We start from the raw sequence: 24,044 nt of genomic DNA, 5'->3' as shown, positions 1-24,044 counted from the left end.
TTCCATTTCATACACCCTAGAAAATGAGCAAGTGGCTTTGACATACCTGGTACGTCATAAGTACACCAGACCAGGTACATTATTCGGGCACTGTGAAGGTTAATGCATTCAAAACATTTGTTTTTATTTAAAACAGCCATAAATTGCAGAGGTATAACCCTTAAAGCATGACCAATGTATTAAAGAACCGGTTCCTTTTTTTTAATCAGTTCTGTAGTTTTGGATAATACTTACTGTATTTTTTTTAAATTATTAATATTATTCAACTCTTAAAGCAGCAGTCCAAGCTGCCATTTTTAAATATTCCCCGCCCCCTCCGTTAATATGTGCATCAATACAATCCACACAATATTCCATCCTGTGAAGGCTGACCCTTGTGAGCCACCGTAGCTATTCCATTTTGGCACCCTATTCGGAGGTGCCGGCTCCATACCAGTACAGCTGAGTGAACTGCTCCGCAGACGCGCCCTCACAGGAAGGAACATCCTCGCAATCTGCCGCGCTGATAGGGGAATCAGGAGCCCCAGGGCAACGGACGACCCTGTAGGCGTGAGCCTCTTTACCTCAGGAACTGCAGGAGACTGCAGGCACTGTGTTTGGAGGATCCCAGCGTCACTCCAGAGACAGGACGAACAGCCACCAGTGTGCTGGAAAGCATTATATTCCAATGCCTCATTTTAACGAACCGTTTGAGAGTGCAAAGTCGCATTTTACTTTATAAGTTTTAATGTTATTATGCCATGTATTTTCTTTTCTTTTTTTTTAAACTAAGATGCAGTATATCACTATACATTTTGAAAGGCTGTGAAGGGAAGACCAGGTTGCAACAACCATGTTCATCATATAGAAAGCTACTACATCCATGTTAAGTGTGCCTCAATAATTAGAAAAAAGGTGGAGAATGACCTACAATATTCCAATGCTAAACAATCACGTAGAGGTATATAGGCAAATATACAGCCACTGTCCAGATACAACAAGGGAAGTGGTCTCAATGTAGGTATATAATAATAATGATAAAGTTATAGGATAAGGGGTGGCTTCATGGTATAACTAAACCAATCGGGGCCCAATAGCAGATAGGAACTAGAGGTACATGGTGATCTGACTGCAGACACACCACCTGTAAGCTCAATATGTGTCCCAAAAATGCTGCCCTAAACCGACTAGTAACCCTGCCACCCCAACATCTTTATCTCTTTGATAAAGTCCCATGTCGGGATGAAACGCGTCAGAGTGGTCTTATCCATGATGTCCAGTCTTTTTTTGTAATAAAATTTATTTTTTAATCTACCAAGCTTGTGTCGGTACAAGGGAGTAGTGATCATTCATTTTTTCTACTTTATTGCCTCAATAATTATATGACTAATTTCTTAATTTATTGTAATTGTGATTACACCAATTGTTTCCTCTTTTCCATGTATTAAATCTATTTAGTCCACGCGCCAAAAAGACGTCCATCTTTACATCGACACAATGATAAGTAGTTAGCTAAGTTGCCGATCAATCCGTTCTCCTCTGATCGATTGGCGAAGATTCGGCTCAGGGGTTCACTAAATGGCTGTAAGTGCAGCAGAAGAGGACCCAAGAAACAATGTTCTGTGGGGAAGATCATGGGACTAGACAGTCACTAGATACAATTGGTGCATTGCTAGAGAGAGGGCAGGGCTCGAAAAGGGGTGTGCTAGAGCAGCGGTGCGCAAACTGGGGGGCGCGGGCTGCGTGCAGGGAAACCTACGGGCGGCCAAGAAGCTCAGTGCTGAGGCTGCTTACAGTTCTCTGCTGTGTCTGCCTGCAGAGGGGGCGGGGCCTTGCCTGCACACAGACAAGCCCTCCTCCTGTGTTTGGGGGGGGGGAGGTTGAGTGTGTGTGTGTGGGGGGGGGGTGAGTGTATGTGTGTGTGTGTGGGGTTGAGTGTGTGTGTGGGGGGGGGGGTTGAGTGTGTGTGTGGGGGGGGGTTGAGTGTGTGTGTGCGGGGGGGGGTTGAGTGTGTGTGTGTGTGTGGGGGGGGAGGTTGAGTGTGTGGGGGGGGTTGAGTATGTGTGTGTGGGGGGGGTTGAGTGTGTGTGTGTGTGGGGGGGGGGGAGGTTGAGTGTGTGTGGGGGGTTGAGTGTGTGTGTGGGGGGAGTGGGGGGGTGGAGTGTGTGTGTGGGGTTGAGTGTGTGTGTGGGTGTGTGTGTGTGTGGGGGGGGTTGAGTCTGTGTGTGTGTGGGGGGGGGGGTTGAGTGTGTGTGTGTGTGGGGGGGGGGTTGAGTGTGTGTGTGTGGGGGAGTTAAGTGTGTGTGTGTGGGGGGGGGGGAGTTGAGTGTGTGTGTGGTTGTGTGTGGGGGGGTGAGTGTGTGTGTATGTGTGTGTGTGTGTGGGGGGGGGGTTGAGTGTGTGGGGGGGTTGAGTGTGTGTGTGTGGGTGTTGTGATTAAATGCAGCGGTGCACCAACTGGGGGGGGTCGCCCCGGGCGCAAGATTATTTAGGCGGGACGCATGCGGCGAAAAAGATGTGCGCGGGCGGCCAAGAAGTGCGCGGGCGGGCAGCCGAAGATGTGCTCGGGCGGCCGAACAGGATAGTGTAGGTGGCGGCCACGTGATTCGAAGGTACGGGTGAGGAGCACGCCCCAGCGCTGTGACGTCAAACGCCCCTCATTCCGGTGTCTGCCCTGCAATAGCGCTGTGTTCCTGCTCTCCTCCGCTGGCAACCTGCTTCGCTGCGATCCTCTGCAAGTGAAAGTTTAGGCTGCCACTATATCAATCACACTATGAATGGACAGAAATAATGGGGGGTAAAAAAAAAGTGAAAACACTTCCCCGCTCGTGTTTGCAAAATTATGCAGGACACCCTGCGCTCATGCTTGGAGAGTTGGTGATGTCACCGCTTTCAGCGGCAGCGTGGACGCAGCCTAATTTTGCAAGAGCGAGCTGTTGAAGTATGTAAGTATTTAGACTGCGCTTATAGTGCCGGCGACGCGACGTCGCCCGAAAACAAATGCATTGTCGCCGCCGTGTGCTCTTATAGTAAGCGCGACGGGGCAACGCGATTTTTTGAAGCCGGCAATATTTGATTTTTCAGAGGCTGTCGCCTCGTGACAGCCCCTGAACCAATCAATGGCCCGGTCGCCCGTGCCGCCACAAAGCGAATTACGGGTGACGTCACGCATCTCTGTCGCGGGCACTATATGCGCGGCCTTAGACATATTTGTATTTACATTGTATACTGTTTAATAAAGGTTTTTTTTTTCATGTAATTTTGATTACATCAGGCAGGGGAAACCCGAGAAATTTCATGGATAAAAAGGGGGGCTCGGCATAAAAAGTTTGCTCACCCCTGTCAGCTAGAGCCTGTTTCAGAAGAGGAAGGGGATGTGACTTTGAAAATGGTTGCTATAAAAACAAAAAAAATGCTTGTTACATTATAATACATTAAACATGTCATTCAGAGTTGTTGTATTTTTGTTTTTTTAATGCTACAAGTATTTTCTCATAGTACAGAACTGATTTATTTTAAAAAAACACACATGTAGGATATTGCTTGGTCTGCAGCTTTATTGAGTTCTAAAGCATCCTTTGATTTCTATAGCAGGTTTTAGGCACCTCCCAAGCAGTGCAATATCTTTGCAACACTTTCCTGTTTGGGATAATTTTGTTGCCAATATTCCCAGCCATTTGAGCTGTAAACTGTAACAATAGATAATGTTACCTTAGGCTGCGTGCTTTCCCTGGCCTTGGTCCGTGTGCCGTCCGGGGGCGTTTCGGGGGGATGGGGGGGGGGGGGGGGAGGGGAAGCGGCTGCAGGGGCTCACTGCCGAGCAGCACCGTGCCTTAGCACGGGTCAGCGCATAAGTGCTGACCATGCCCGAGGCCTTAGTAATATAAGGATACTACTAGAGAGGAGAGCCTCGGTGAGTAAAGACACTGAATCTGTAAACCAGTGTTTCCCAATCGGGGTTCCGCGGCACCCTGGGGTTCCATGAGAGGAACAAAATGGTGCCTCGGAACTTCCCAGAACAGGGGGAGACCAGGGCAGTTTTCTCTATCCTGATTGGCTGTAGGACCAAGCAGCCCCCTCTGAATCCTAACTCCCTGCCCCATCTGAATCCTGTAACTCCCTGCCCCATCTGAATCTTGTAACTCCCTGCCCCCTCTGACTCCTGTAACTCCCTGCCCATCTGAATCCTGTAACTCCCTGCCCCCTGACTCCTATAACTCCCTGCCCCCTGACTCCTGTAACTCCCTGCCCCCTCTGACTCCTGTGACTCCCTGCCCCCTCTGACTCCTGTGACTCCCTGCCCCCTCTGACTCCTGTAACTCCCTGCCCCCTCTGACTCCTGTAACTCCCTGCCCCCTCTGACTCCTGTAACTCCCTGCCCCCTCTGACTCCTGTAACTCCCTGCCCCCTCTGACTCCTGTAACTCCCTGCCCCCTCTGACTCCTGTAACTCCCTGCCCCCTCTGACTCCTGTAACTCCCTGCCCCCTCTGACTCCTGTAACTCCCTGCCCCCTCTGACTCCTGTAACTCCCTGCCCCCTCTGACTCCTGTAACTCCCTGCCCCCTCTGACTCCTGTGACTCCCTGCCCCCTCTGACTCCTGTGACTCCCTGCCCCCTCTGACTCCTGTAACTCCCTGCCCCCTCTGACTCCTGTGACTCCCTGCCCCCTCTGACTCCTGTGACTCCCTGCCCCCTCTGAATCCTGACTCCCTGCCCCCTCTGACTCCTGTAACTCCCTGCCCCCTCTGACTCCTGTGACTGTCTGCCTTCTGTGACTCCCTTCCTCCTCTGACTGTCTGTCTGTCTCTTTCTCCTGTGACAGTTTCTCTGTCCTGCGTTTTCTGTGACCCTGTCCTATTATGGGGGTGCCTCAGCAACAGTACACTGTAGTTAGGGGGGCCCCGAGAGAAAAAAATGGTTGAAAACCACTGCTGTAAACAATGACACAGAGTTAGAATTAGGGGAACCTGGTTCAATTCCCGGCATCAGCTCCTTGTGACCTTGGGAATGTCACTTTATCTCCCAGTGCCTGGGAAAATCAAATCGAGATGACTTCCAGCGATTGCGACCAAACCGTCACTCCGCGCTTACTATAAGCGCACGCGACGGCAGCAATGCATTTGCTTTGCCGCGACGTCGCTGTCGCCGGCACTATAAGCGCGGCCTTACACTGACTGAAGCAGCCAGTATGTTAGGCACACAATCAGGATTTTTACAGATTTAAAACACGAGCACCAAAACGATTGCCAGCATAGGTAAGAATGTAAAATTATACACTGTCACATGCTTTACCTTAAATAATAAGAAGAAAAGAAAAGGGGGAAAGTACAGTACAGGCAGTCCTCGGTTATCCGACACAATGCGTTACTCAAAATGGCGTCGGATAGCGAAACGTCTTAAAGCGAAACACGTTTTCCCAGAGGAACACTGTTTAAATGAAAGGTTCCGTTCCTGAAGGCATTTTTAACACTAAAATACACTAAATATTTTATGCAGGCAATAAGATACGCAGCACACACATAAATTATATAGTGTATATACTGTATTATATATATATATATACAGTGTTCGACAAACCTATACATTTGCTCGCCCCGGGCGAGTGGATTTAACCCCCGGGCGAGTAAATATTGGCCCAAGCAGCACACGTTTGGTACTAGGTGGCGAGTAGATTTTTTTGTGATTTGTCAACCACTGTGTATATATATATATATATATTATATATATATATATATATATACTAGCTGATATACCCGGCGTTGCCCGGAGGCCGTGAGGGGGGGGCGTGAAAGGCAGGGGGGGCGTGAAAGGCAGGGGGGGGGCGTGAAAGGCAGGGGGGGGGGGCGTGAAAGGCAGGGGGGGGGCGTGAAAGGCAGGGGGGGGGCGTGAAAGGCAGGGGGGGGGCGTGAAAGGCAGGGGGGGGGCGTGAAAGGCAGGGGGGGGGCGTGAAAGGCAGGGGGGGGCGTGAAAGGCAGGGTGGGGTGTGAAAGGCAGGGGGGTGGGCGTGAAAGGCAGGGGGGGGGCGTGAAAGGCAGGGGGGGGCGTGAAAGGCAGGGGGGGGCGTGAAAGGCAGGGGGGGGCGTGAAAGGCAGGGGGGGGTGAAATGCGGGGGGGGCGTGAAAGGCAGGGGGGGGCGTGAAAGGCAGGGGGGGGCCTGAAAGGCGGGGGGGCGTGAAAGGCGGAGGGGGGGCGTGAAAGGCGGAGGGGGGGCGTGAAAGGCGGGGGGGGCGTGAAAGGCGGGGGGGGCGTGAAAGGCGGGGGGGGCGTGAAAGGCGGGGCAGGCGTGAAAGGCGGGGGGGGCGTGAAAGGCGGGGGGGGGCGTGAAAGGCGGGGGGGGGGGCGTGAAAGGCGGGGGGGGGGCGTGAAAGGCGGGGGGGCGTGAAAGGCAGGGGGGGGCGTGAAAGGCAGGGGGGGCAACACACACACACAGTGTCACACACACACAGTGTCACACACACACACACAGTGTCACACACACACACACACAGTGTCACACACACACACACAGTGTCACACACACACACACACACACAGTGTCACACACACACACACAGTATCACACACACACACACGTCACCTAGAGCGACACCTACCTCTACTTCCGGCCGCCGCCATCTTTTCACTCGGCGCCGCGAGGGAAGAAGGGTGTCCTTCCGGGCGCGCCGCCATCTTAGGCGCCGCGAGGGAGGAAGGAGGTCCGCTGCCTGTTCCCCCGCCGGGGATGGAGATGAGGCGCCGCGAGGGAGGAAGGGGGTCCGCTGCCTGTTCCCCCGCCGGGGATGGAGATGAGGCGCCGCGAGGGAGGAAGGGGGTCCGCTGCCTGTTCCCCCGCCGGGGATGGAGATGAGGCGCCGCAAGGGAGAGGTGAGCGGAGGGAGACGTGAGCGGAGTAAGGGGAGAGATGAGCGCTGGGAGGGAGAGATGAGCGGCGGACCTCTACTGGCACCGGGAGGAAGGGGGGGGGGGAGAGATCCGGGAGGGGAGAGATGAGCGCCGGGAGGGGAGAGATGAGCGGCGGACCTCTACTGGCGCCGCGAGGGAGGAAGGGGGGGGGGAGAGATCCGGGAGGGGAGAGATGAGGGGAGGGAGAGATGAGCGCCAGAGAGAGAGAGAGAGAGAGAGAGAGGTGTGTGTGTGTGTGTGTGTGTGTGTGTGTGTGTGTGTCGTGAGCCAAGGGGGAAGAGTGGTAGTTGGGTGACGTCACACACAGCAATCTGATTGGCCAGAGGCTGAGGACCAATCAGATTCACCGCAGATAGCACTAACCTCACTAACCATTTCGATTTTATATATTAAGATATATATATATATATATATATATATATATATATATATATATAATTTAACATAAAAAATTATAATATAATATATTATATACACAAACAACGTTGCAAAGCATTGTAAGAGCGTTGGATAAGCCGTTTTGGCATTGTAAAAATGAACATAGGTATGCATTGCATAGCGTTGGATAAGCCATTCGTTGTAAAGCGAAGCGTTGTAAAACGAGGACTGCCTGTAGTATCACTATTTTAATATTCAGGCTACTAGCAAAGTTGTATTTACTGTACCAAATATGGTGTGTGTTTATATTGTGAATTGCACATTCCTGGATTCCCTAATATTATTGTACCCCATTCCAGTAAAAGATGGGGTGATAAAAAAAAATCCTAATATTATTTCACACATTGTTTACTAAAAAAAATAATAATGAAATAGCATTTATACAACCACATTTATTACAAGATCTCCATCAAAACTACATTTAAAAAAAAATCAAGGGGGATAATGTCTCTATAAAATGTTGTATTGAGTTTTGTGTAGGTCACCTGAGGGTGTAAATATGGGTGCTCTTTTATATCGCCTGATTAAAAAAAATGAAATGAAGGAATTACGGGACAGCCCAATACCCTCCAAAGCTCTGCTTTAATTATGCTGGCAATCCAAAGCTGAGGAAATATTGAATAGAAAAAGACATGTATCATATTGTATCTAAATCATTTTCATCCAGACATTGAGGGAAATCTGGTGTCACGAAGAGATGTCACTTTCCATGGACCAAATCAGTGAGATGTTGGAGCTCTAGAAAAGGACTGATTTTTTTATCAATGAGAGATCACATAAGTAAATAAGACCATTTAATCTAAAAAAAAAAAAAAAAATTAAGTACTAATCAGTGAGACTATTGCAGAACTTCTTCCCTTAAGATGATCAAGTAAAAGTTTTCAGAGTTCATTAAACCAAAACCTTCATTAGGCCGCGGTTATAGTCCCGGCGACGCTGACGTCACGCTGCGGTCGCTGAAAAAAATCAAATTGAATTGACTTCCAGCGATCGCGACCAAGCCGTCGCATCACTCCTACTATAAGCGCACGTGACGGACGCAATACATTTGTTTTGACGCGCCGTCGCCGGGGCTACAAGCGCGGCCTTATACACAGCGTAGATGCTGTTAGGCTTGTAAAATCATGCAGCTCGCTTCTCTAGATGAGTAAGAACAGTAATTGTTAATACCCATCAACTTCACTGAGGTTAAGAGACTCCGAGTAATATTCCCGGGTCCCCCTAATGCTTTATATGTTACTTCATCAAATCAGAGCCAGCTGTACCACGAACAGTAACATGTCCTTTATTTGCAAGACAATACTGTGGTGCAATAAATGGGATCAATCCTCTCACGTAAAACCTGGTGCTCAGAAGATGAATTTACATTGATTTCAGATTGCAGAATACAGCATAGCGTAAATATTACCTTTTAAAACAAAAGAAAGTGTAACTTTCCGTCTCGGATCCCTGCTAATGTGACAGAAGGCCGCTGTGCAGTGCGTATAGCTCCTCACATTGCATCCAGCACAGAGAAGGGAGCGTTCAGTAAATATACTGCACAATTGATCAAAACATTTGGGCACATCCATTAGGTGCCGGTACGGGTTATTGCACCCCCATCCCGGACTTAACTCCTATTCAAGTCAATGCCAGTTACAGCCCACATGGCTATACGCAGTACATCATTCCATTTCTGCACCTCTAGTACTGCACGTCCTTCTGAGTGATACTTATGACTAATGCTTACACAGTATGTTTGGCCTAATTATGTTTGTGCGTTACTAGAGACAGCCTATCAAGAGTGGGACTACAATACAACACCCTTATTTGCAGTGCAGATACAGATCTTTAACTCACACCCCCGCATCAAACTCCCTAACAAGAAGTAAACTGGTACACAGTAAAGTTGCCACTAATGCATCTTCTCTTACAAGGTTAACAATGGCGTCAGTGTGACTCAGCAATATATTTTATATGCCATACAAAGAGTGATTTGCCATCCTTTGTATTTTGTGACTCTGGCTCCAGCAACCTGACATTGTGCACTAAAGGTAATGTACACTACATCAGCAGCACTAGTTTCTTTTGAAGTTTACACTATCACTGATTTCTAAAGTGAGTGAGACTGGCACCAAGTAAGTGAGTCAGTGAGATTTGATCGAACTGTTTCGATAAGCTTTTCGTTCTGGAACAGCATTCTAATTATTAGAAACAATTATTAGTATCAAGTTGCAAAGTACCCATTTACAAAAAAAGAATCAAGCTGTTGTAGGTTAGATCCTTCCAGTTACTGCTGATCATGCACACTTATACGGTGCATTCCATATATCCAATATTACTACACACTTTTACACTGTTTTCAAATGCCACATGCTTAAGTAATTCACACAGCACACCTGATTGGAAACAAATTATTGAACTATTACACTGTATGTCAGCATTCTGTTGTATCCATTTTAATTTCGACATTAATAATCCTGATTCATATAGTAACCAAGGAGGGAGAGGAAGTAGGTGGTACGAAACTTTTTATTGGACCAACAAGTAGTTGATATGTTATAAGCTTTGAAACTCTCAGGGTCCTTACCTGAGAGCAAAAATACAAAACAGTGGGATCCCCGGCGCTATAACTGCACTTTACCCTTGTCCATAGAATTGTCCATAAGTTATCACAGTCCTCTTGATGATTTGCAGGTAGGTACAAGGCAATTGGTACTGACTGGCCCCTTGGTAGTCCTCCTAATATCAAATATATAAAGAGAAACAAACCATTGCGCAGTAGCAAGTACTAGGTTACAATTCTACAGGACAAATAGCAATGCCTACTTACAAGAGAATTTCTTGTTGTGTTCAATTGAGAGAATCTGTTCTTTAGCTTGCCTCTTCTCCTCGACCTCACGAATCCCACGTGTAGTCGTCACTCGATCAGTCTCTCCAATGGTGATGTTCATATATCCACTGTGGTTCCCCAAGAGAGAATGACAGTGGACAGATTGGTGCAGATTGCTAAAAACTGTATTTAATAAAATGACACAATAGCCAAAAACTCACTCACGTGGTTAAGGCTCAAATAAAACAATTCTCAATGTGCCGTCTGCAGCTTGTATTGACAGGTACTGTGTATGCCCCAATGCACCACGAGCACGCTCACTGCTCACAGCTCTGATTGCTCACGCCTCGCTGACGTCACGCCAAGCGCCACAGGAAACCCTCCTTGCCGACGGACACCATAACTCCTCCTTCCCAAACGCGTTTTTCGTGACGAGAAAACCATCACTTCCTCATTGGTGAGGGGAGTTGACAATAATGATGCTATTTATACCCTCAAATAGCATTAAAAACACATCCAACACTTAAAGTGCCAGTATTAAAAAGCCATTTAAACATGTCAAACAGATAATGCTGCTAGAGCGGATTACCCTGGGATTCAGCAGCACTGCCACGATTGAAATACATAACCTAATACAATGTGTTATTCCTTTAAAAAGGAGGCTAGATCGAAATCTATATTGAGGCCTTTGGGTGACAGCGTCTTCAAAGTATATATCCAAAAGCTTTCCCTTATGGATAGATAATTGAGTCTGTCACCTCCCTCCCCCCCCCCCCCCCACTCCCCTCCAACTGGCTTTCGGACAATCTATTCCCCTGCATATAAGGCCATCTGGTTTCTGATTATTTACCATTTTAAAGTGGTTGGAGACACTGTGTCTCCAAACCTCGTTTGATGTTATATATGTGCCCTGCCAGTCTACGTTTTAAGGGTCTCCCAGTTCTCCCTACGTATTGAAGTCCGCAGGGACATTGCAGTAAGTAAACACAAAATTTACGGTTAATAAATGTGTCTATGCTATACTTAATACCTGTCACATTGGACTGAAAATGATCACATTTGAGGCCAAATTTAATGCTATTTGAGGGTATAAATAGCATCATTATTGTCAACTCCCCTCACAACTGAGGAAGTGACGGTTTTCACGTCACGAAACGCGTTTGGGAAGGAGGAGTTACGGTGTCCGTCGGCAAGGAGGGTTTCCTGTGGCGCTTGGCGTGACGTCAGCGAGGCGTGAGCAATCAGAGCTGTGAGCAGTGAGTGTGCTCGTGGTGCATTGGGGCATACACAGTACCTGTCAATACAAGCTGCGGACGGCACACTGAGAATTGTTTTATTTGAGCCTTAACCACGTGAGTGAGTTTTTGGTTATTGTGTCATTTTATTAAATACAGTTTTTAGCAATCTGCACCAATCTGTCCACTGTCATTCTCTCTTGGGGAACCACAGTGGATATATGAACATCACCATTGGAGAGACTCATGGAGTGACGACTACACGTGGGATTCGTGAGGTCGTGGAGAAGAGGCAAGCTAAAGAACAGATTCTCTCAATTGAACACAACAAGAAATTCTCTTGTAAGTAGGCATTGCTATTTGTCCTGTAGAATTGTAACCTAGTACTTGCTACTGCGCAATGGTTTGTTTCTCTTTATATATTTGATATTAGGAGGACTACCAAGGGGCCTGTCAGTACCAATTGCCTTGTACCTACCTGCAAATCATCAAGAGGACTGTGATAACTTATGGACAATTCTATGGACAAGGGTAAAGTGCAGTTATAGCGCCGGGGATCCCACTGTTTTGTATTTTTGTTATCTGGATTGCAAATGTGTGGGATATTTGCTTGGAGGGATTCCCAGGGCAGCTTTTACCAATCATTCACAAATTTTTGGATTATCAGTCATTTACACTTTTTTATGTTTATTCACCAATCACAGATAGATATAGGTTGAAACGCTGAGTTATAGGGTTTATTTTTAGTTAGGTTCCTTGCCTCAGAGGTTTGATGATTCATATATCATTTTAGCAATACTTCTGTAAAAGCAACACTTATCAAAGCTACATACGTAGACATATTAGACAAATAACAAACATCTCATTAGGTTTACTCACGAGTACAAATTGCTTTTGTCATCATAGTAATGTGGTATTAATTCCCCACCTGATCTAACTGGCTTAAGGCTCAGGCCTTAAATCAAAAGAACCAGAAAAACACAGTGGCACGTCTCAGCTTTGACTAAAATAAACCGTTTGAAGTTACAATAAAGTCAGTAATACACAAAAAAGAAAGGATATGGTGCTTAAACTGACAAAATGTTTTTGGAACATATCACAAATTTGCATCACAGATTTCTCTTCACTACTCGGATTTATCACAGATCAGTAAGGAAGATACATGTATTAAAGGAGCATTCCATGCAATATCCTACATGTGTGTTTTTAAATAAATCAGTTCTGTAGTATTAGATAATAATAATAATTATATTTTTTGGGTCACAATTCAATTGGGGCATTAAAGTAAATGGTATTATAATTGCAAGACCTGTTTGAGCTTGCTGAGCTTACATAACACATGGAAATGGATTGATAAAATTACATAATACTGTATTACAATTGTAGAACATATTAATATATCACCCCTTAGAAGCTCAAGCAGCCAGTTATTCATGGTCAATAGATGATGATCGAGCCACTTGGGCTACAAAGGAGTAAATATTTGCACATATGGATTCTATGCTTTTTCTATTTTATTTAAAGGGTGTTTATGTTGTATGTTAACCCCTTTGGTGCCCGATAGCCTTTTTTTGCAATACATTGGTAGTCTCGGGTATTAAAAACGTTAAATATGTTTCTGCTATAGGTACTTTGGAAGAAATTCTATTAAATGACTTCATGGTTAAAACACCCCAGTAAAATATGTGCACACCCAAATAATCCAACAGCAAGTAAAATAAAATTCTAAATAAAGCAAGGTGCCTCGATGAGGTGTATAGGTAAGTATTGGGTTCATCCCTCCACCCTCTAATTACTCAGCAAAAAGAATAACCCAGTTACCAGACATACTTAAAAATACATCAGCAACATTTTTTTCATTTATTTAGGCCCCCAAAAAACCTTTGCAAATGCAGATGGATATGTCATAAAAATTAACAAGTGTTTAGCAATTAGTAAAAGTAAATCCTTTCATAATAGTCAATTTCCCTCTGAAGTCTATTCAATCCCAGAATGGGACATATTTCTTTTTTATTTATAAAAATATTTTACCAGGAAGTAATACATTGAGAGTTACCTCTCGTTTTCAAGTATGTCCTGGGCACAGAGTTAAGACAAATAATACATGTTTACAAATACAGTTACATAATGAGCAGGGTATACATTATATACAAGACATTGCATGCACAGTTAAAGATAATTTGTATTATGGGAGTATGAAATAGTTACAGACCAGATTAAAATGTGTGACAACCTTAGATTTGAAAGAATTTAGACTGGTGGTGGATGTAAGAGTCTCTGGTAGGTTGTTCCAGTTTTGGGGTTCACGGTAAGAGAAGGAGGAGCGGCCGGATACTTTGTTGAGCCTTGGGACCATGAACAGTCTTTTGGAGTCTGATCTCAGGTGATAGGTGCTGCATGTGGTAGGGGTGAGGAGCTTGTTCAGGTAGCTGGGTAGTTTGCCCATAAAGAATTTGAAGGCAAGACAGGAAAGGTGAACTTTGCGCCTAGACTCTAGTGATGACCAATCTAGTTCTTTGAGCATTTCGCAGTGATGTGTGTTATAGTTGCATTGGAGAACAAAACGACAAATTGAGTTGTAGAGGGTGTTAAGTTTGCTAAGGTTGGTTTGGGGTGCCGAGCCATATACTATGTCTCCATAGTCAATAATTGGCATTAGCATCTGCTGTGCGATACGTTTTCTGACCAGGAGACTTAGGGAGGATTTGTTCCTGTAAAGTACCCCTAGTTTGGCATAGGTCTTGGTTGTCAGGGTATCAATGTGCATCCCGAATGTTAAGTGGGAGTCAAACCATAAGCCCAGGTATTTAAAACTAGTGACAGGTGTTAGGGTGGTGTTAGCGTTGGTTCTAATATGGAGCTCAGTCACTGGAAGCTTTAAGAATTTAGTCTTGGTCCCAAACACCATTGTTACAGTCTTGTCAGTGTTTAAAATCCGTTTGTATTGGGAAATCCAGTTTTTGAGTCTGAAAAAGTCAGACTGAAGTATGTGTTGAAGGTCAGAGAGGCTATGGCTGTGTGCATATAGGATTGTGTCATCTGCATACATGTGTATTGAGGCTTCCTTACAAGCTGTGGGAAGATCATTGATCACATAGATTGTTAAACTAATCTCTAAATCGTACGTACAGCAGAAGGTTTCCGGTCAACAGACCTTCATCATATATATATATATATAAAGGAAAAAAGAGGAGAGAGCGCACGCCCATAGCGTAATGGAGTAAATTTAATGAAGGGAAGGGGGGAGGGGGGGTAAAAAACGCACTTACAAGAAGTACAATAAAATCAAGCATATGTGATAATAATCACCACCATCCGGTCTAACTGCAAGCTCTTGGGGCAGTCCCAGGCTCCGTTGGTGAAGGAGCAGCGTCTCAGCAGGTTTCCAGGACTGCACTTTGACCGGATGATTTACATCAGTCCTGGAAACCTGCTGAGACGCTGCTCCTTCACCAACGGAGCCTGGGACTGCCCCAAGAGCTTGCAGTTAGACCGGATGGTGGTGATTATTATCACATATGCTTGATTTTATTGTACTTCTTGTAAGTGCGTGCGCTCTCTCCTCTTTTTTCCTTTTTAGATATCTTGTGGACGTGGTGGTCCACACTGAGAGCTGCCGGAGACCCTGCACACCAGCACCCATATTAATCATCGGAACTATTTGAGGACTGGTTTATCCTTTCATTTGCTTTTTTCATGTGTTGTTGCTGTATGTTTGTTATGGGCCTATCTTATGTTTATAGGTCCGTATAACCTTTACAATATTGCTTAGACAATTTAGGTTACACACTAGATAATTCCAACGTAGACATACATAGTGTATATGTTCCTTAGATGCGCAGCTTTTTTCCCTTCTATTTGTTATATATATATATATATATATATATACATTAAATTAACCCTAAAAAGGGTGATATCTCCTATCCCTCAGCCATTGCATCGCTTGTGCTGATTAGCACAGTTTTCCATGAGTTACCACTTGTTTTTAGCACTAGCATCCTTTACCACAGTTAACTCACACTTCATGTGTGCAAAGCTGGATAGTGCAACCGTTTTATGAAAAAACAATTTGTAGTGAATATGGCAGTAATTCCAAATAATATTGCAGTGATCCCTTTTTTTAAATAATGGCACATTTTAAAGCAGCAGTATCCATCTTTAGTGAATCTAACTCGCAGCTTTGATTGTTTAAATCCTTCAACCTTAGCATCACAAAGTATACAAAAACAACTAATTAACCAATTAGCAAACGCACACAACAAATGCTGTGTATGTTCCCAGGAACAGTTAGCTTGAGTTAAAACGCTGTGTCTAGGTTCAATGTTTACAAATGTTGCAGTGTTATAGTTCTGATCTCACAGCAGGTTAAGCTATCTAGCTTTTAACCTCTTCATTCAGTCATTGCCACGACTTGTTTGTTTTTCCTGACACAAAAATATAAACACCACTGTGCAAAAACTCTTGCCCTTGCAGTCCAACATGTTAACACGACATTGAGGAAGAGGCCAGTTGACAGAATGGGGACACAGTCTTCTTCCCTCTAGTAGACCAAGAACATATCCATCATGTTTAGAAGGCCAGAGGAAATGATAATTCACTAGTGAAGGACAAAGTAGGGGTGGTGCTGTGCTGCCTAGGGCCCCCTCCAGAGACTGACCCCTCATATTGGCAAGGGAATGTTCCGGGACACTACAACTGAAACAATAAAACGGCTTGCATGAAGGAAATGTGTAATACTTTGATAAGTGAAAATATGACAGAAAACTGTGGATCTTTGCTCATACTAATAGCATGTCACTCATTAAGTAGATGTATTATGTCAGCACTTTCTTTTAGTCAGCTCGGGCCTGCAAGTAGTAAAAATAATACATGAGAGAAAAGGACCAAAGGTAAGTTAGGAACTGATACATATGTGATCAAATGTGTGTCAAGTAACTTCTCCTTTAACTGCTTCTATTGCTCAATATAAACCACTCGTATCACTTTTTGGCCCAAATGATGCAAATGCCCCACAAATTGCCACAAAGCTTGTTAGTCTAGACAGTGATAAGCATCACAGAGCTCATTAGTACCTGTGTCAGAGTATGGGAAGTGGGGGAGAATGTCATTGTCTATGAGGAACTGTATACACAATGATGATCCTGTATACAATACAAGTATCTATGAAAACATGCCCCAGTTTAATTCTGCTAGGGCAGAATGCTTTTATTTGTGGCCATGTACAACCGTATCTAGAATCAAAGGGGATCCACACTTCTTCCAAACCTTTCTAAATGAAAACGAGTCTCTTATTTAGTATCCTGTTTGACAAGTTGACATTTGATGTTCTTGTATTTAATTGATGGATTGCTGTAACAAAATGTAGTTTTTTTTTCCCAGTGCCACACATACACTTGTCATGCAAACTCTATCCTTGTAATCTACTCTGAGCTCATGAAAGAAAATACAAAAGAAAGAATTGCTTCAGAAGCTGCAGATACAATAGACATGGTTAAATATTTAATATTTCAGTGTGTGTTCCTTCCATGGGTGACAAATGCAATCCCTAGAGTTATTTCTGAGGCCAGTTTGCATTTCTGCAATGAATGACTATCCAAAGTGCATCAGCCGTAAGCAGATCAGACAACCGTACCACTATTTTAATCCCTACATAAATGGAGCCCCTGTGGAACCCAGCCTAAGAGAGATCAATGGGATGGCCTACTAGTTCCTATCTTGGTTTATTGTGCAATTTTAGCATTCTTTACCAATAAAATAAGTATTCACACTCTGTGTGGCTGAAGTAACTGATGCCTGAAAGTCATATTTGCAGAGCCTGGTAAACCAACAAGTCATAGTGAGTGAAACAAGTGACAAAGTCTCCACCATACAAACCACAGTAATAATAAAGACCCCTTTTAAGCACGTTCACATGTCTCAGACAAGTCTCTTAATCTGCCTGTCCACATAATCCCACCGCGTACAGTGCTTCCTCTGCAGACTTTATGATTATGGGGTAAGGCAGGTTTGGGGACCTGTCTCAGACGTGAATGCGCTCATAAATGTTCTTGATTATTAATGTAATCTAGAGAACGTATAAAACTCTATGGTTCTAATTTTGCAAAAGGAATTAAAATAAGTATGAACAGTAAGCTGGTCCAGTTGTTATTTGTAATTGCTATAGGATAATCTCTGTGACAATGCCACCTCAGATATGACGGCTTTAAATTACTTAAAGACTCAAACTTTGATTCATCTCATTAAATATTGGGCAAGAAAACTAATCCTATAACCACTCCTGAGTATGTACACTTACAGCACCAGATCTACATTGACGCAAAGCTCTTTAAACATTAAAGTTAGGAGACACAACATTGAACTCAATCTCTTACTGTCAATGTAACTTCCATCAAGCATGTATAGCCCTGTGAGACTGCTTACTATTAAAGAACAGATTTTTATTTCAGTCCAGTACTTTGTTTTGACAACTGGTATGTAGATGATTAATGCATAATAAAGATCCACGGAGATCATACACATGAACTAAAGAAACTGTGTTCAGTAATATTCAGAGGGTGCGTTACTCATACTTCCCATGGGGTAATTCCACATAATAAGAAAGAAACAAGCATTTATTTAAACAGCCTGACAATGTCATTGGTTTCCAGAAAAAGATTGTCATCCTCAAAACTAAAACGTACTGTATGCTTATTAGTTTCACGTGGAAAATGAATACATACATTCATATGTTTCTAGCTTCTTCAGGTAATATGTCATTCACATTTTATTTGTATTTGTCTCTGGCTAATGACAGCTGCATTATGTTTTACATAAAACAACAGAGAAAAATGTGTGTGGATTAACAATTTGCCTCTGCAGTATACAGTATACAGTACAACAGTTAACCATCTTATCACACAAGAAATTAGGTAAATATTGTAAACAAAATCAAACTCACTTCCCCCCCCCCTTTCTCTCACCTCTCACCTACCCTTTGCCCTTTCTCCTCCCTCCCTCTCCTCTCTCACTCACTTACTCCATCCTCTCACTCCTCTCACCTCTCTCTCACTCCCCTCTATGTCCTCACACTCACTGCCCCTACTCCACTGGCCACACACACACACACAAACACAAATCAACCCATCCCCTCCACACTGACACACACACACACACACACACAATTCCACCACCCCATAACAAAACAATACATACTCCTCCATCCAATACATACCCTCCATACCACAATAGCCCCACTATACATACCCCCCACAATACATACCCCTCACAATACAAACCCTCCATACCACAATAGCCACACAATACATACCCCCTACAATACATAACCCCCACATACCGCCCACAACACATACCCCACAGAATACCCACACAATACATAACACTTGCAATACATTTCCCTTCCCCAATACTTGCATAATACATATCCCCCTAATACCCACACAAAAATGCGGAAATTGGACCCAACTTATGGTGGGTCCAACTTCCAGGGTGGCAAACCGGAGGAAGGCCCTGAGGTCTGTCGGGGGAGGCAGGCTAGTCCGCCGCAGCAGCTGGGGAGAGCTGGGGTCTGGCAGCACTCAGGGGCCATGCAGCCGCACACAAAAGTTGAGCTCAACCTCCAGCGCTGGCTGGCCAAGCCCCCCACAGCCACAGATGTCTCAGCTCTCCCGCCCCTGTTGGCAGCCCTGACTCCCACGATGGACCTAGGAGAGATTGCCCCCGAAAGCACTAATTTACACATGCAAGCATTTTATCCAAAGCTTTGCATCTTATTGAAGAAGGGCAGCAGAAAGCAATTTTTATATTTCTTGTTATTAGTTGTAACACATCTGCATAACTAGATGGTTGCGTTATGTTTTAGGGTACAACCTGTTTGTTTCTTACACATACCATTAATTTCAGTAAAGAATTACTTGCTCTTGTTCCACCTGCACCTAGTGTACAGTACATTCAGTCTTCTTACGCAAGGGAGAAAGTATATCCTATTTAACAGCAAGCAAATCACTGATTGCATGCTTTTATTGCTAAACTATTTATTTGTCAGTCAACTTTTAAAAGCACTTCTAGATAGCACAGAGCCAAAGGAAACACAGTTTAATTAATGTTCAGCCTCAATTGTTCCCATGGTCTTTTTAGCAAATAAACAATGAAATGCAGAAAAGGGTTATACAGTATACACACAATACAATACTTCTCAGCTAATTGGGACCTTTTTGTACTTCTCGATGATTGGAATACTTAATCACTTGATTATTACGTGGCAGAAAATCTTGACTGCAGCAGAGAGCCTTGAAGAAAAGTACAATAATATGGGATATTTCACTATGTTTCTGGACTTTGAAACACCGACCCAAGTCCAGTTTGTGTTAACTAAGTAAACTAAGTAAAATACTTTTACCTGTCTACATAAAAACAATAACATGGCATTAGTCTATAAACCATGTTAACAGACACTGAACAAAAGTCTCATAGTGAACATTTACTGCTACTATACTTTACTTCATGGCCCCAGAAGACTTCCATGGACTCTAGCAATGGGGTCAGCATTATCCAGGAATAAGTACGATCTGCAATACGTCTCATGCAAGTCTCACGTTGTTACTGATGCCTATTCAAAATGCTGTGAAGATGTCTTCCATATGATGCATAAAAGTTCAGCTTCTTTCCAACGAATGGGGCTGAAATCTTGTTGGCACGGGCAACAAATGCCACAGTATACTGAATAGGAGCCAATACGTCATGAAAAACCCTAGATACACTGTATTATAACAGTTAAAAATAGCCTTTTTCAAACAGATGTACTATATATACAGAGTATTCTGGTCAGAGCCTACCAGGGGTGAAGGGAAATACGATATAAATATACCATAAGATGGCTCATTTGGTGCTTTTCCCTTCAGTGCCCTTACAATGTACACTATATGTCATGGTCTTTTACTATTTTTCTAGGCGGCATTCGCGGTAAGCGCTCCATGGGAGCGGTGACTTTGAAGTAAACAGAAGGGGAGGATCGTCCCCTTCCAATCCGGTCAACGGCACCAGGAAGTGTTCACGTGATCGTTCAGGAGAGCGGCCACATCATCGCTACTGCCAGATGGTCCGTGGCACTGAAGCGGTTAAGAAAGAAAATGCAGAATAAGGCTGCGTCCCCGCTGGCGCTGGGCGCGCTCATGCTTGGAGAGCGCTCCAAGCATGAGCGCCGGGTGTCCGGCTTGTAGGGGCAGGGGTGGGGGGGGGTTATTGCGGGTAGTTGAGCGCGCGGATAAGTATAGATTTTTTGTTTATGTAAGCGCCAATCGCGGCTGAGCGTGTGTGCACGCGCACGAGCGCCGCACGCACCGCGTGAGCAGGGACTTACATATATCTGTATATGTAATTCCCCGTCGCAAGCGCCGCCCGCTCAGCGCTAGCGGGGACTTAGCCTAATGTGCAAGGGTAGAGAATGGAGAGGAGAGGCCAAGAAGAGATAATGTGTGTAGGTTCTCCGAGAGCCGGTGACTCCAAATTCTCTTAGTAAAAGGACAGAGACATGAGCCTAACAATGAGAACCACCGTTTTAGGGATAGCAAATTACATACAAAATCATAATGTTGTATTATGGTACCTTATAATAGAAATGAGCGGGGAAAGGTGCACATCAATGTAAAACCTATGCTCTCCAAGTCTAAAAATAATAAGGCTGTGTAAGCAAGCAGCCAAAATTACCTACAATGTCCCTCTCTTAAACAGGGCTTGACTTTACATAAACCTGTTATACATCAACTTGTGCCTGCAAGTATCCATGACTCTTCAACCTGACTGCAATAAGCAGGAAGTGTGGGAGTATTATACCTAACAAGAAGTGAAGAGATAGGCAGTAGGAACATTGGCATTGCTACACCGAACATCTAAGGATCGTCCAAGGCCCACATTCCCCTAACATACAGTATGTGCACAGTATATGTAGCATCTTCACAATGGAAGGGTGCTATGTTAATTATGGTAGTAAATCCCCAGGGACGTTGTCTAAGGTGATTTGGGGTACACCTTTATTCATTTTATAGTGCTAAATATAGTTCTTTCTTGTTTACCAAACATATCTCCAAAATGGGGTAGACCTATTGAGAAAGTAGTTAATGCAAAGAAATCAAGACAGACCGCAGACACCAAATGCTATAATAATAAAAAGTACCAAACACATGTTTTAGTTACACTGGTACTCTAATTTAGCATTCACTACTCACAAATGCACATAAACCAAAGCTTAAAATGACTTACAAAACAACTGGACATACTGCAAACTTTCTTATTATTACACACACATTTCTAAAAACAAATACTATGCTATTCCTTTGATTTGGCTGATATTCACCATTTAAACCAGTAATGTATGTCTGAAACTGACCCATGCTGTGGTATTGTATACTGCAACTAGGCTCTTCCAACTGTCAGAACCAGTGTTTTTCAACAGATGTTCCTTGGACCCCTTGTGTTTCCCGGGCATCCCTAAAGGGTTCCCTGCAATTTTCAGGTTTTTGCAAATTGTACCAAATACAGAAGAATTACAATTCATCTGATCTCAAACTCTATTAGAGAGGGTTGGAGTTCATATCTGATCTCAGACGTGCTATTAGAGAGAGTTGGCGTTCCTTACAATGCATCTGATCTCAGACATTATTAGAGCGGGTTGGGGTTCCTCACAATGCACCTGACCACAGACGCGCTATTAGAGAGGGTTGGGGTTCCGCAGAATTTCACAATATAATTATAGGGTTCCTTAACCAAAACCGTTGAAAATCACTGGTCTAAACCATCTTCGACATCAGAGAACTGAAGTCCCAAAACAATCATTGGCTCCCACCACTAATTTCGACTGTTCAATTCAACTGCTACTCCAAACTTCACGTGGTGTGATGAGCCCCCTAACAGTTTTTGCTGAGGCTCAGATGCTGTCTTATAGTCTTGTTTCTCTAAGCAGAAGGAACTATGATGATCTGGAGATGCACAAAAATATCCAATATCAGTTCACTACAGTACCTTCATTTCTACAGTGTAGTGCTGCAAGAAGGATATGTTTTCAAACATATGCAATATCTTCACCCTCCAGCATGAAATGCTGGAGGCAATAAATATTTACATATATCAAAAGCATCCAGTCATTTATTTTCCATTAAGTCTTCATAGGTCAGTGTTCCTCACGCTTCTCTTTGGGACACAAAAGTCAGGCAATGTTTTAAGGTAACCAGCTACTCACACATTCACATAAGATAAGTGCAAACATGCTTGGTAATTAATTGATTATAACTAAAATCTGGTCTGGCTGGGGTTCCCAGAAGGGTTGAAAAACACTGTCTTAGTATACTGTATAATACACAATGCTGATGTCACTGCCATAGTGATAAATTACTCAAGGGAGAGGTTAGCATCAGGTAATCCCAGGATGACTACAGGTGAATTGCACAGTATGTTTAGAGCGGCCTTAACATTTGTAGGCTGCAGCCATTAATTTAAACATACAGTACAATAATGTCACGATTGCAGAGTTCTGTAACCTTCTTTGTGCTACTACTGTAAGAAATAACTAAATACATTTTAGGTGCTAACGTTTTACAAAAAGTGGGTGAGTGGTGTTTAAATCAGGCGGTCTTGCGACTATCGTGTGAAGCTTATTGCTTCCTGTCTGGCCCAAGTCCGACATCAAATGAAACGCTGGTTTGATCGCTCCGCCAGGTTAACCTTAAGTAAAGAATATGACGTACAGAAAGGTTCTCTACACAAATGAAGAAAATATATTTAGGAACAGAAGTTAAGCTGAATAGAGCACACAGCCTTGTTTAAAACCATATCATATATTTTTACATTGCCCTTCCCTTCTTCAATCTTCTGTCTCACACAACTGAGTTGTTCTCTTAATCAGAAATGTAGCTCTTCAGTTTTCAATCAATATTAATTACACAGAAAGATAGGAAGTTAACATAGCCCAGTTTCAAGACTCGGGGGCTGCAGAGAGACATTTACAATAATTGAACAGTAAAGATGTAATGATATGTATGAAGGTGCAGTATAGGCACACTGTACACACTACTGTATGTAGATTTGTTGTTTATTCCAACAGATAGCTGGTTGAGCATAACTTGGTTTTAACCCTTTGCAGAGAGAGATAGTGATCTTACTAAATGGCATATAGTCTGTTTGCCAACTTCGATCATGGGCTTTGGTTTAAAAATGTATAATTGGAAATCATAATTTCTTACACAATTGTGACCATCATTTAGTATGCAGCATAAGCAATAAAGTTATGCAATACATAATGTTTAGTCAATATTTCCTGGTTTTGGCTAAGAACAGTGCTAAATACTAAAAGCAAATTATCACACGACAAGACTTTAGGCATCGCATGTGCCAAAAGTACAAATCAATTCCTAGAAACTATAAGTGAGAGAGAGACTGCTCCATATACAGACAAGAGAAGGGGTTGTAATATTAATTACTGGTGCTGATGATCTCTGATAGAGAAACATAAGAACAGTTTCTTATTTAGTTTTGGACCAACAAAGAAACTGCAGAAATGTACAGTATGGTCTATTTCTTCTCTGGTGATTGTAATAATAACTAACTCACAGGCCCTGCAGAAGACGCAGGTTCTCTCTACTATTGCTACTATGAAAAACATGCTAAATTTAAAGTAATAACTTCGTGT

General features: G+C 43.7%; 1 protein-coding gene across 4 annotated transcripts in view; it reads right to left on the bottom strand.

The window, feature by feature from the left end:
* The window catches only part of CRACDL (CRACD like), a 161,618-nt gene that overhangs the window by 137,081 nt on the left and 493 nt on the right, over positions 1-24,044 (bottom strand). The window lies entirely within an intron of this gene.

This window comes from Ascaphus truei, chromosome 3 (assembly GCF_040206685.1).
Source record: "Ascaphus truei isolate aAscTru1 chromosome 3, aAscTru1.hap1, whole genome shotgun sequence".
Classification (NCBI taxonomy): Eukaryota; Metazoa; Chordata; class Amphibia; order Anura; family Ascaphidae; genus Ascaphus; species Ascaphus truei.
This window is presented reverse-complemented; position numbering and strand designations above follow the sequence as displayed.